Here is a 12,290-nt window from a genome sequence, read left to right on the forward strand (position 1 = left end):
CTTTTTCATGTGTCTGTTGACTGCCCATATATCTTCTTTTGAGAAGTGTCTATTCATGTCTTTTGTCCACTTTTTAATGGAGCCATTTGTTTTTTTCTTTTGGCACGTTTGAGTTCCTTGTAGATTCTGGGTGGTAGACCTTTGTCAGATATACAGTTGGCAAATATTTTTTCTCATTCTATGGGCTGTCTCTCCACTCTCTCGATGTTTCTTTTGCTTTGCGGAAGCTTTTCAGTTTGATGAGGTCTCACTTGTCTATCTTATCTCTTATGGCATGGGCACTTGGGGTTTTGATCAGGAATTGGCTGCTATTTCCAATTTCCATAAGGGTTTCTCCTGCATTTTCTAGGGTTCTTATAGTCTGAGGTTTTATGTTTAGGTCTTTGATGCATTTAGAGTTGATTTTTGTGTATGGTGATAGGTAGGGGTCCTGTTTCAATCTTCTGCATGTGGTCAGTCAGTTTTCCCAGCACCATTTACTGAATATGTTCTCCTCTCCCCAGCGGTTGCTGTTAGGCTTTGACGAAGATGAGTTGGTTGAGAAATTGAGGTTTTGCTTCTGGAATCTCTATCCTGTACCGTTGGTCCATATGCCTATTCTTGTACCAATACCAGGCTGTTTTGATTATTGTAGCCTTATAGTAAAGTTTAAAGTCAAGAAGTGTGATACCTCCCTCTTTGTTTCTTTTGCTATTTGTGGATTGTTTTGGCTATTTGTGGTCATTTATATTTCCATATGAATTTCTGTATTGTCATTTCCAGGTCTGAGAAGAATGATGTTGGTAATTTAATGGGTATTATGCTGAATTTGTAGATTGCCTGTGGTAGGATGGACATCTTAACAATGTTACTTTTTCCTCTCCATGAGCATGGAATATTTTTCCATTTGTTTGTGTCTTCTTGGACTTCTTTGAGCAGTGTTTTGTAGTTTTTATTGTAAAGGTCTTTTCACTTCTCTGGTTAGGAAGATGCTGAGGTATTTCATTTTTTGTGTGGCTATTATTAATGGAATTGTGCTTTTTATTTGGTTCTCTGCCTACTTGTTGTTGATGTATAAGAATGCAACTTTCTTTTGCACATTTATTTTGGGGGTAGCAGATTTAATGGGTAAATTTTTAGAGTTTTCCATCAAGATGAATCAGCTCCAGTTGTTTTCTAGGCTTGTGATACTGTGCTTCATTATGCAAATTTCTATGACTTCTTTCCTTCTCAAGTTTCCCTGACCTTTTGAGGTGAATTATTCAGTAAAATAGATGAGGAATAATTTAGTTAAAAAAGTCATACATACCTGTAATAAGGGAGGTGTGGGGTTTTTTTTTCCATTTGTTTCAAGAGCTCTGGGGAGGTGAGGCTAGAGGAGACAGCCCCATTCTCTTGTGAGTTTCCAGTTAGAGTCAAATATAGTTATGGGTAGCATGGGACAGAGCCCCAGGCCAGCAATTCTCAGACACTGTCAAAACACTTTTTACCTCCTCCTGCCCTGTGCCAGCACCAAAGACATAATGCTGAACTCCCTCATTCAAGAAGAGGAGAAAACCTGATACTCCTTAGTTTTAGACTGAGAAAAGATCAATCTGGGAACTGGTCTGGGAAAACTGGAGAAAGCTGAGGGACTGATGCTGTAGGAGGGGCCGTACCATGCAGGGTCTTGGAATTTTACTCTATGAACATTGGCAAGCTATTGATGGGCTTTCAACAGAGAAAATGCATGACCAGATCCATATTTTGAAAGACTAATCTGCCCAGTGTGGTGGCTCATGCCTGTAATTCTAGCACTTTGGGGGAGGAGGAGGAAAGAGGATTGCCTGAGTCCAGGGGTTTGAGACCAGCCTGAACAAACTATCAAGACCTTGTCTTTACAATAAATAAAAAAATTAGCCGAGGGGTGGGGACGCATGCCTATAATTCCAGCTACTTGGAAGGCTGAGGCTGGAGGATCACCTTAGCTCAGCAGGTCAAGATTGTGGTGTGCCACTGCACTCCAGCCTGGGCAACAAAGTGAGACTCCTACTTAAAACAAAATGAGTGTGCCACTGCACTCCAGCCTGGGCAACAAAGTGAGACTCCTACTTAAAAAAAAAAAAAAATTGATCCACTGATATATATGGAAATTTCATGGATGTCATAGGTATTGATAGAAGTGGTTTTATGCAAACTTTCTGTAAGATAAGGAGGAAAATTTGTTATTTGTGACTTTTGAAATATCTCACTGAAGGAGTGTTAATTTGGTTTTATTTTATAAAATATTTTAGGTACGGCGCAGTTAATAATGCAATGTTGAAGTTTTAGAATATATATTCATATATTCATGGACTTCAGAAATAACACTGATTTTAAAATATAAATTTATAATAATTATACACATATAGATATATACACAAAAGGGAGATAAAAACAGGTTTAAAGTGCTGAGGCCTGATTGGAGACAACTAGAGAAGAATCTGAGACAAAATCTTAAGAGCCAGTATTTTCTCAGAGTCTGCCTTTTATCATTGTCATGCTTTACTTAAATATTACATGTGTTACTGATAAGTGCATGATAAATGTTCACAAGCAATCATATCTCTGTAATTGACACCCAGATCAAGAAATCAAGCACTTATGATTAACTTTTAATAACGGTGGGGTAGTTTGACACTGTTCTCAAAGAAAATGAATAAGCACATGAGTCGACAGATCTCCTCATTCTACCTGACTGTCGAGCACCTGTGCTTGCATACACACGCACTCTCTTCTTTCCTACCTCTGATGACAAAGACACATCCTCCTATGTGATCAAGCCATTCCCTGGGTGACAGAGACTCTTAGCTGCCTGACAAATGAATATTCATCGTCTCTTTTCTTCCCCCAATGAACAAACCCTGATGTCCAGTTGGACACATTGACACTCATATAAAGGCTGTATTCCTCAACTCCATTATGGTCACATAGCTAAGCGTTAGTCAATGTTACATAAGTGGAAATTGCGTGGACTTTCTGGATCCTGGGAGGTCCTCTATCATCCTGCTGTCTGCTTCAATAGCCATTGTGGAACACAAGGATAAGGGCCACAACCTAAGGATAGCAGAACCACCATGTTCTGGAACTATCCTACACAACCTAGAGGTATCTGAGGAATTACCATACCAACTCCAAACTGCCTACTTCTTATTTTAGTTGAGAGCATAGTAAACTTGTATCTTATTTAAGCCACTTATTTTTAGATCTCTGAAACTCTCCTAATCCTAATCCAAACTGATTCACAATGTGTGACCTCAAATGGATAATCCACCTATTCCCCCAGTAGGAGCCAACCCAAACTTATAGCCACTCCTGCATATAGAGGAAATACCATGAGTACAGTCATCTTTAAATTCAGTTCTCTGGATAATGGTAATTTTTCTCTTAGTATTACAGTGTATTTTAAGCCAATCTCATTTATGAATAGAAATCCTGAATATCATTTTACCAAGTTGGATTCATTAATATTATAAAATGTCATAGTGTTTATCCCAGAAGTACAAAGATGGTTGACCTTTTAAAAATCTTATATTATTATAAAATATTATTTAGATAATTAACCACATTAGCTAATAAAGGAAGTATGCAATCACTTCAAAAATGCAAAAAATTACGACAAAAAATGTCTTATGAATTAAGTAGATGAAAACTCTCCTAACCTGATAAAGAGAATTTCACCAAAGAAAACTACAGCAGATTTTAGCAAACATGGCAGATTAATGACTTCCAAAAATTCTTTCCTCCATAAAAGCAACAGGAAAACTGGAAAAAAGTATTAAAATCAACTTTTTTGGAACTCAGAAATTAACCAAAAGATTGCAGCAATCTAGGAAGTATTTTGTTTTATTTTACTTTATTTTATTTTATTTTATTTTATTTTATTCAGACTCTCACTCTGTCACCCGTGGAGTGCAGTGGCACACTCACGGTCACCACAGCCTTGACCTGCTAGGCTCAGGTGATCCTTTGGCCTCAGCTTTCCAAGTAACTGGAACTACAGGCGAGTGCCACAATGCCTGGATAATTTTTTAAAAATTTAATGTAGAGATGAGATCTCACTTATTTGCCCAGGCTGGTCTTGAACCCTTGGGCTCAGGCAATCCTCTCGCCTTCGTCTCCCAGATTACTGGGAGGCAAATTACAGGCATGAGCCATCACACCTGGCAATCCAGGAAGTATTTATTCAAGAAAAATGGCTCTATTTCAGTAAAAACAGTGCACTTTGTGACATTCTAACTTGCTCTGTCATGCTTTTGGCAAAGACTGGGAAACTTGTCAGTGCCAGGTGTTTAAGGAAATCTATCTACTCATTAATTGACCACTAAACTAACCAACCACACAAGAAAAAGAATACAGACTTTACAGAATTAGCTAAGCAAAGTCACTTAACAAACAGGACAGCAAAACCAAACGGGGGGGGGGGGTGGTTGGATCTGACTTCATAATTTGCCATGTTTTATTATTTTAAAGTCTAGTTTTTAACAAAAAAAATTGGAACATGACCACTCCTATTCATAAAAGCACTAGAAGTTCTAGCAAAAGTAATCAAGCAAGAGACAAATAAATGGCATACAAATCAGCAAGGAGGAAGTCAAACTATCTCTGTTCACTGATAACATGATTGTATACCTAGAAAACCCTAATGACTCCTCCAAGAAGCTCCTAGATCTGAGAAACAACTTCAGTAAAGTTCCAGTATACAAAATCAGCATATAAAAAAAATCAATCTATACACCAATAACACTCAAGCCAAGGACCAAATCAAGAGCTCATCCATTTAAAATAGCCACAAAAAGATAAAAAACCTAGGAATGCATTTAGCCAAGAAGATGAAAGAACTCTATAAGAAGAATGCAACACCGATGAAAGAAATTATAGATGACACAAACAAATGGAAGGACATCCCGTGTTCATGGACCAAAAGAACCAATATTGTTCAAATGACCATAGTGCCCAAAGCAATCTACAGATTCAACATGATCTTTATCAAAATACCAACATCATTTTTCACATAACTAAAAACAAAAACAAAAACAAAAAAACCTAAAGTTTATATGGAACCAAAAAGAGCTAGTATAGCCAAAGCAATCCTAAGTAAAAAGAACAAATGCAAAGGCATCATGCTGCCTGACTTCAAACTATTGTACAATGCTGTAGTAACTAAAACAGCATGGAACACACACAAAAACAGACAGAACAATGTAATAGAACAGAGAACCCAGAAATAAAGTCACATACTTACAATCAACTGGTCTTTGACAAAACTGACAAAAATAAACAATGGGGAAAGGATACTCTACTTAATGAATGGTGCTAGGAAAATTGCCCAGCCCTGGTAGAAGAATAAAACTTAACCCCTACCTTTCATCATATACAAAAATTAACTCAAGATGGATTAAAGACTTAAACATAAGACCTGAAATTATTGAAATCCTAGAAGAAAACCTAGGAAAAATTATTCTGGACATTGGCCTAAGAAAGGAATTTACGATGAAGACCTCAAAAGCAGATGCAACAAAAACAAAAATAGACCAATGGAACTTAATTTTAAAAATAGCTTTGGCACGGTAAAAGAAATAATCAACAGAGCGAACAGAAAACCTAAAGAATGGGAGAAAATATTTGCAAATTATGCCTCTGACAAAAGACTCATATCCAGAATCTACAAGGAACTCAAACAACTCAATATAATAAAAACAAACAACTGCATCAAAAAGTAGACAAAAGACATGAATAGACACTTCTCAAAAGAAAACACACAAGCAACCAACAAATGTATGAAAAAATGCTCACCATCACTAATCATCAGAGAAATGCTAATTAAAACCACAATGAGATATCTTACAACAGTCAAAATGGCTATCATTAAATAGTCAAAGGAAGCCGGGCTCGGTGGCTCAGCCTGTAATCCCGCGCCTTTGGGAGGCTGAGGTGAGTGGATTGCCTGAACCTGCGGGTTCGAGACCGGCCTGGGCAGCGAGACCTCATCTCTACAATAAATCAAAAAATCAGCCGGGCGTAGTAGCGCACGCCTGTAGTTCCGGCTACTTGGAAGACTGAGGCGGAAAGATCGCAGGAGTCCAGCAGGCGAGGCTGCGGTGGCTGGGAGTGGCAGCTGCACTCCAGTCTGGGTGACAGAGTGACTCCAACTCAAAAAAAAAAAAATAGTCAAAGGACAACAGATGTTGGTGTGGATGTAGGAAAAGGGAATCCTTTTTTTTGTTGTTGATTTTTTTTTGAGTTGGAGTCTCACTCTGTCGCCCAGACTGGAGTGCAGTGGCCGCTCCCGGCCACCGCAGCCTCGACCTGCTGGGCTCCGGCGATCCTTCCGCCTCAACCTTCCAAGTAGCTGGAACTACAGGCATGCGCTACCACGCTCGGCTGATTTTTTTTTTTTTTTTTTTATTATCCATTGTCGGTGGGGATGTTTCCTTAACAAACCTCTAAGGAAAACAGTAAGAAGATTTCCCAAAGAACTAAAAATGGAACTACTATTTGATCCAGCAATGCCACTACTGAGTATCTACCCTAAAGAAAAGAAATCATTATACAAAAAACAAACAAAACAAAAAACCTACATTCATATGTTCACTGGGGCACTATTCACAATAGTAGAGTCATGGAACCAACCTAAGTGCCCATGAATGACTGACTGGTTAAAGAAAATGTGATATATATACATTATGGAGTACTATGTGGCCATAGAAAAGAATGAAATCATGTCCTTTGCAGCAACATGGATGGAACTGGAGAACATCATCCTAGTGAACTAACCCAGAAACAGAAAACCAAACACTGTATGTTCTCATATGTGAGAGCTGAATGGATCTAAAGATAAAAATAATAGATACTTGAGATATTAAAAGGAGGGAGGCAAAGAGGGTAGCAAAGGTTTAGAAGCCATCTATTGGGTACAATGTTTACTATTTGGGGAATGGGGACACTGAAGCCCAATCCTCACCAGTACACAATATATCCATGTAACAAGCACACACTTGTACTCCTTGAATATAAATTTTTAAAAAAATTACAAAGAAAGTATGTCCCTTTTCTATGAAAAAGCAATCAATAGAAAGAATTCCTGAGGAAGCACAGACATTGGGCCACTAGATAGATGAAGAATTTAAATAAACTGTCTTTGATATATTCAAAGAGCTAAAGAAAACAATGAACAGAGAGTTAAATGAAGCTGGGTGAATGACGTTTCAGCAAATAGAAAATATTAATAAAGAGATAGAAAGTATAAAAATAAATCAAACAGAAATTCTGGAGCTGAAAAGTCCTATAACCGAAATGAAAAATTCACCATAGTGGTTCAATAGAGTATTTGAGCAGGTAAAAGAAAGAATCAGCAAATTTGGTGGTGAGCCAGTTGAAATTATCCAGTTTGAGGAACAGAAAGAAAAAAAACGGACAGAGCCTAGGTAACATGTAGGACACCATCAAGTGTACCAACATATGCAAAGCATAAGTCTAAGAAGAAGAAAGAGAAATAACAGAAGAAGAATATTTGGAAAAATAAGAACCAAAAATTTAACAAATTTGATAAAATACCTGAATCTACACTTCCAAGAAGTTCAGTGAATTCCAAGAATGATAAACACAGAGAAAACCAAACCAAGACACCTAAGCAAGCTGTTGAAAGACAAAGACAGAGAGAGAATCTTAACAGTAGCAAGAAAGAGATGAAAGGAATTTCCAATAAAAGGAATTTCCAATAAAGCTACCAGCCAATTTCTCACCAGAAATCATGTAGGCCAGAAGGCAGTGAGAGGACATACTCAAAATGCTAAAAGAAAAAGATTATCTACCAAAAATTCTACATCTAGAAAAACTATCCTTCAAAAATTAAGGAGAAATTTAGACACTTCTAGATAAATAATTACTGAGAGAACTTATCACTTTCACACTTATTTTACAATAACTTTGAAGGGCAGTCCTTCAGGTTGAAACAAAAGAATACGAGACAATAACTCAAATCCAAATGAAGAAATACAGAGTAGTGGTAAATGTAACTGCGTAGGAAAATATAAAAGACAGTATAGGCTGGGTTCAGTGGCTCAGCCTGTAATCCCAGCACTTTGGGAGGCCGAGGCTAATGAACTGCCTGAGCTTATGGGTTCGAGACCAGCCTGGGCAACCTGGTGAGACCCCATTTCTACAATAAAATTTTTTAAAAATAGCCAGGCATGGTAGCTCATGTCTGTAGCTCATGGAAGGCTGAGGCAGAAGGATCCCTGGGGCCCAGAAGGTCGACGCTGGGGTGGCAGTGAGCATGCATGTCATTGCACTCCAGCCTGGGCGAAGGAGTGAGACTCCAACGCAAAAAAAAAGACAGTATAAATGTATTTTTTCTTTGTGACTTTTTTTTGTCTTATTTGATTTAAAAGACAACTGTATTAAACAATAATTATAAGTCTGTGTTAATGACACACATGTATAAGGATGACAATAACAGCACAAAATAAGGGGCAGGATGTTGGGAGCCAGCCGTGGAGGCCTGCCTGAGCGTTAGGGATCCAGGCAGGCTGCAGACCCTGAGACCACCAGGTTGGGTTCAGGAGCTGAAGGCCCATTCCCTCCTCCCTTCTTTGTTGTTTGGCATGACCTACTAGCAGGGACTTTGATGATCTTAGCATGAAGTTCTGAGAGTATACAGGCATGGCTGACTCTAGGGATCCATTGTTCCTGTTTCTCACAGACTGCGGTTTCAGCTTTAAACTTAACATAGTTCAAACTCAGGCCAAATTTGGGAGCCTTATATATGATACAAGCGTCTTTATAAGATTTAAAAGTATATTTGTAGAATTAGTATATACATTTAGAGAGCTGTTTCCAGCTTTAGATGGTATAGATGATTATCTAGAGTTACCAGAAATGGCCCAACATGAACTTTGGACTGGGCAACATTCCTAAGGGCCCAGTGTCCACTTTGGGCTGGGCTGCATTCTTTTAAATCAGTTCTTTAGTTACAATTAGTGTAAGTTTTTTCTACTTATAATAGAAACTGAATTTATTTTATTCATAGAAAGTATTGTAGAATAGGTCATGCTACGTCAGGGAATTTTGTTAGTTCAAGCATGATCAAACATGATACTTTAAGGTTTTATAAGAATACAGTTAACTTTAGAAATTTCAATGTTCCCACTTTCTACTAATTGCGGTTTTGGCTTTAGTACAATTACAGTTTGTATTTGGGTTTTATTTTGGAAGTTTTATTGCTGATGATCAGCTTTATATATTAGGACTAGGAATTAGAAACTTTATAGAAATTAAGATAGATACATAGGATTTTAGAACAGCCTTTTTGTTTAGAGATCATAATCAATTGTTCTTGGAAACAGCCCAGCATGATCTTTGGACTGGGCTACATTTTTTAGGAACTGGTTTGAGCTATAATTAAGAGTTTTTTATAGTACAGGTAAAATTAGCACAGAATAGAAAGGTATTAAGATTTAAGTCAGTCATTAGGTGTTGGGTATGCATAAGTTTTAGAAGTTATTGATTATTAGAATATTATGATGTTAGAATTGTTGTATTGTTTGTGAGGAACATTAACCAAGCATAAGGAACAGTGAAATAATATTGGGATTGTCCTTCCTTATGCTTGAGGAAACACCTGGTGGGTGGGGGGATGCCCCTCATCCACCTGGCTTTGTGTTCACATGAAAATGTTGTGATCTTGCCTGTGAAACTTTAGGATAAAAGGCTTACGGTTTGCCCCATTAAATCAGTTTCTGCACTAGACAGAGTTCAGTCTCTTTCTTTCTCCCCTTTTCTCTTTCTTTCTCTTTATTTCTCCAGAATAATCGCCGACGCTGTCCCACCTTCCAGGGACCCTCTAAATCTCTCTGCAGGGGCTGGCCCCCCATAGCAGGATAACAAAATACTTTTATATTATTGAAAGTAAGATAATTACAGTTTCCAAAGCAACCATGAGGAAAATAACCTCAAATAAATATGGTAGAAGAAATGACAAGGGAATTTAAGTGATACACTATAAAAATATTTTTAACACAAAAGGGGGCATTAATGAAGAAAGGGAGGAACACAAAAATATATAAAACCTATAAAAAATATATTAAACATGGCAGATATAAATCCTACCTTATCAGAAATTACATTAAATACGTATGGATTAAATATTCCAATTAAAGACATAAGTTGGCAGAACAAATTTTTTAAAAATGATCCCACTATATGCATTCTATAAAGGACACAGTTTAGTTTCAGATATACCTACAGGTTAAAAGTAAATAATGGAAAAAATGTATATTATTCCAGTAATAACCACAGGAGAGCTGAGGTAGTACAACTAAGATCAGTCAAAACAGAATTTAAGACAAAAATTGTGTAAAGCCAAAGAAGAACATTTTATAATGATAAAAGAGTCAACCTGTCAAGAATATATATAATAATTACTAACATGAATGCACCTAAGAACAGAGTACCAAAACACATGAAGCAAAAATTTATAGAACCAGACAGGTTGACAATAATAATTGGAGAGTACAATACCACAGTTTCAATAATAGATTGAACAACTAGACATAATGTCAACAAGAAAATAGAGGACTTGGGAAACACTATAAACCAACTAAACTTAACCAAAGTCAATAGAACACTCCACCCAACAATAGCAGAATGCACATCCTTCTCAAATGCACATGAAACATTCTTTAGAATAGAGTATATGTTAAGCCATAAAACAAGTCTCAATATATTTAAAAAGATTAAAATTATAAAAATATTGAAAGTATGCTTCTGACCACAATGGAGTGAAATTATAAATCAATAATAGATGGATATTTGGAAAATTTACAAGTAGGTGCAAATTAAGCCCCATACTTCTAAAACTAATAGATCAAAGAATAAATCACAAGGGAAATTAGAAAATACTTTGAGATGAATGAAACCAAAAATATAACATGTCAAAAATTTATGAAATGCAAAAAAAAAAAACGATGCTTAAAGGAAATGTTATAGCTGTAAATGCTTATATTTAAACAAAAAGAAAGATTTCAAATCAATAACCTAAACTTCTACCTAAAGAAACTATAAAAAGAAGAACAAAGTAAACCCATTAAGGGGGTAGAAAAAGAAGGTTGGGCACAGAGGCTCATGCCTGTAATCTCAGAACCTTGGGAGGCTGAGGCAGGATAACACAAGGCTTGGAGTTTGAGACCAACCTGAGCAGCAAACCAAAATCCCATTTCTACAAACAATCAAATAAATTAGTGGGCATGGTAGCACATGCCTGTGGTCCCAACTACTCAAGAGGCTGAGGTGGGAGAATTGCTTGAGCCCAGGAGTTGTAGGCTGTGGTGAGCTGTAATTGCACCACTGCACTGCACCCTGGATGACAGAGCAAGATTCTGTCTCAAAAAGGAAGGAAGGAAGCTATAAAAAGAACAAACTAAGCCCAAAGCTAGCAAGAGGAGGGAAACAGTAACTATAAAAGTGAAAACAAATGAAAGAGAGAATATAAAAACAAGAGAGAATCAAATCTAGAAGTTGTTTTTTTGAAAAGATCAACAAAATGGACAAACCTTTAGCTATACTGATCAAGTGAAAAATAAAGACTCAAATGACTAAAATCAGGAATTAAAGATGGGACATTACTACTGACCTTAGAGAAATAATGTCGGTGACCAGCACTGACCAAGGGTGGGTTAGGACCCGCACCGGAGAATCAGGAGACGGCGAGAAGACCACTCGGAGGCAGTTCTTCTGGGAACAGTCTGATCAGGACTGGAGCCGATTTTATTCAAACCTTTTCCAACTTATATACCATTTTCTATACCCTCCAGCAGTGTGATAATTATTTACTGGGGGCGTACAAATTCCATGATGTATATTGCGGTTTACAGATTATGCATCACAAGACCATCACGAGACTTGCAAGTTCCAAGCAGACAATTCAAACTCCATGATGCCTGACGTGCTTCACAAAACTCACATCAAGGTCACAGGTGCACAATTTCAATTGTTCAAAATGTCTTCCATAGTGTTCAATAAATCATTCATATTATACTCTTTGTTCTAAACCCTGATTAATACAAAAAAACTTTTCTGAGTTAACTCTAGGTTCAATCCAAGTTCACTGGCTCCAAATATTTTTAACGATTAATATTATCAACTTAACACTATACTATAATCTATAAGTTTACTTAAATGACTTAGCTGTTCTATTAACCTATTATGATTCAACGTAGTGTCCTGTAATTCTATAACAATTAATTCAAATCTCATTCCTTACCACGACTTATATGAGTTTCATAAACCTAAAC

The sequence above is a fragment of the Carlito syrichta genome, unplaced genomic scaffold (genome assembly GCF_000164805.1).
Source record: "Carlito syrichta isolate Samal-C Ts95f unplaced genomic scaffold, Tarsius_syrichta-2.0.1 Scaffold303604, whole genome shotgun sequence".
Classification (NCBI taxonomy): Eukaryota; Metazoa; Chordata; class Mammalia; order Primates; family Tarsiidae; genus Carlito; species Carlito syrichta.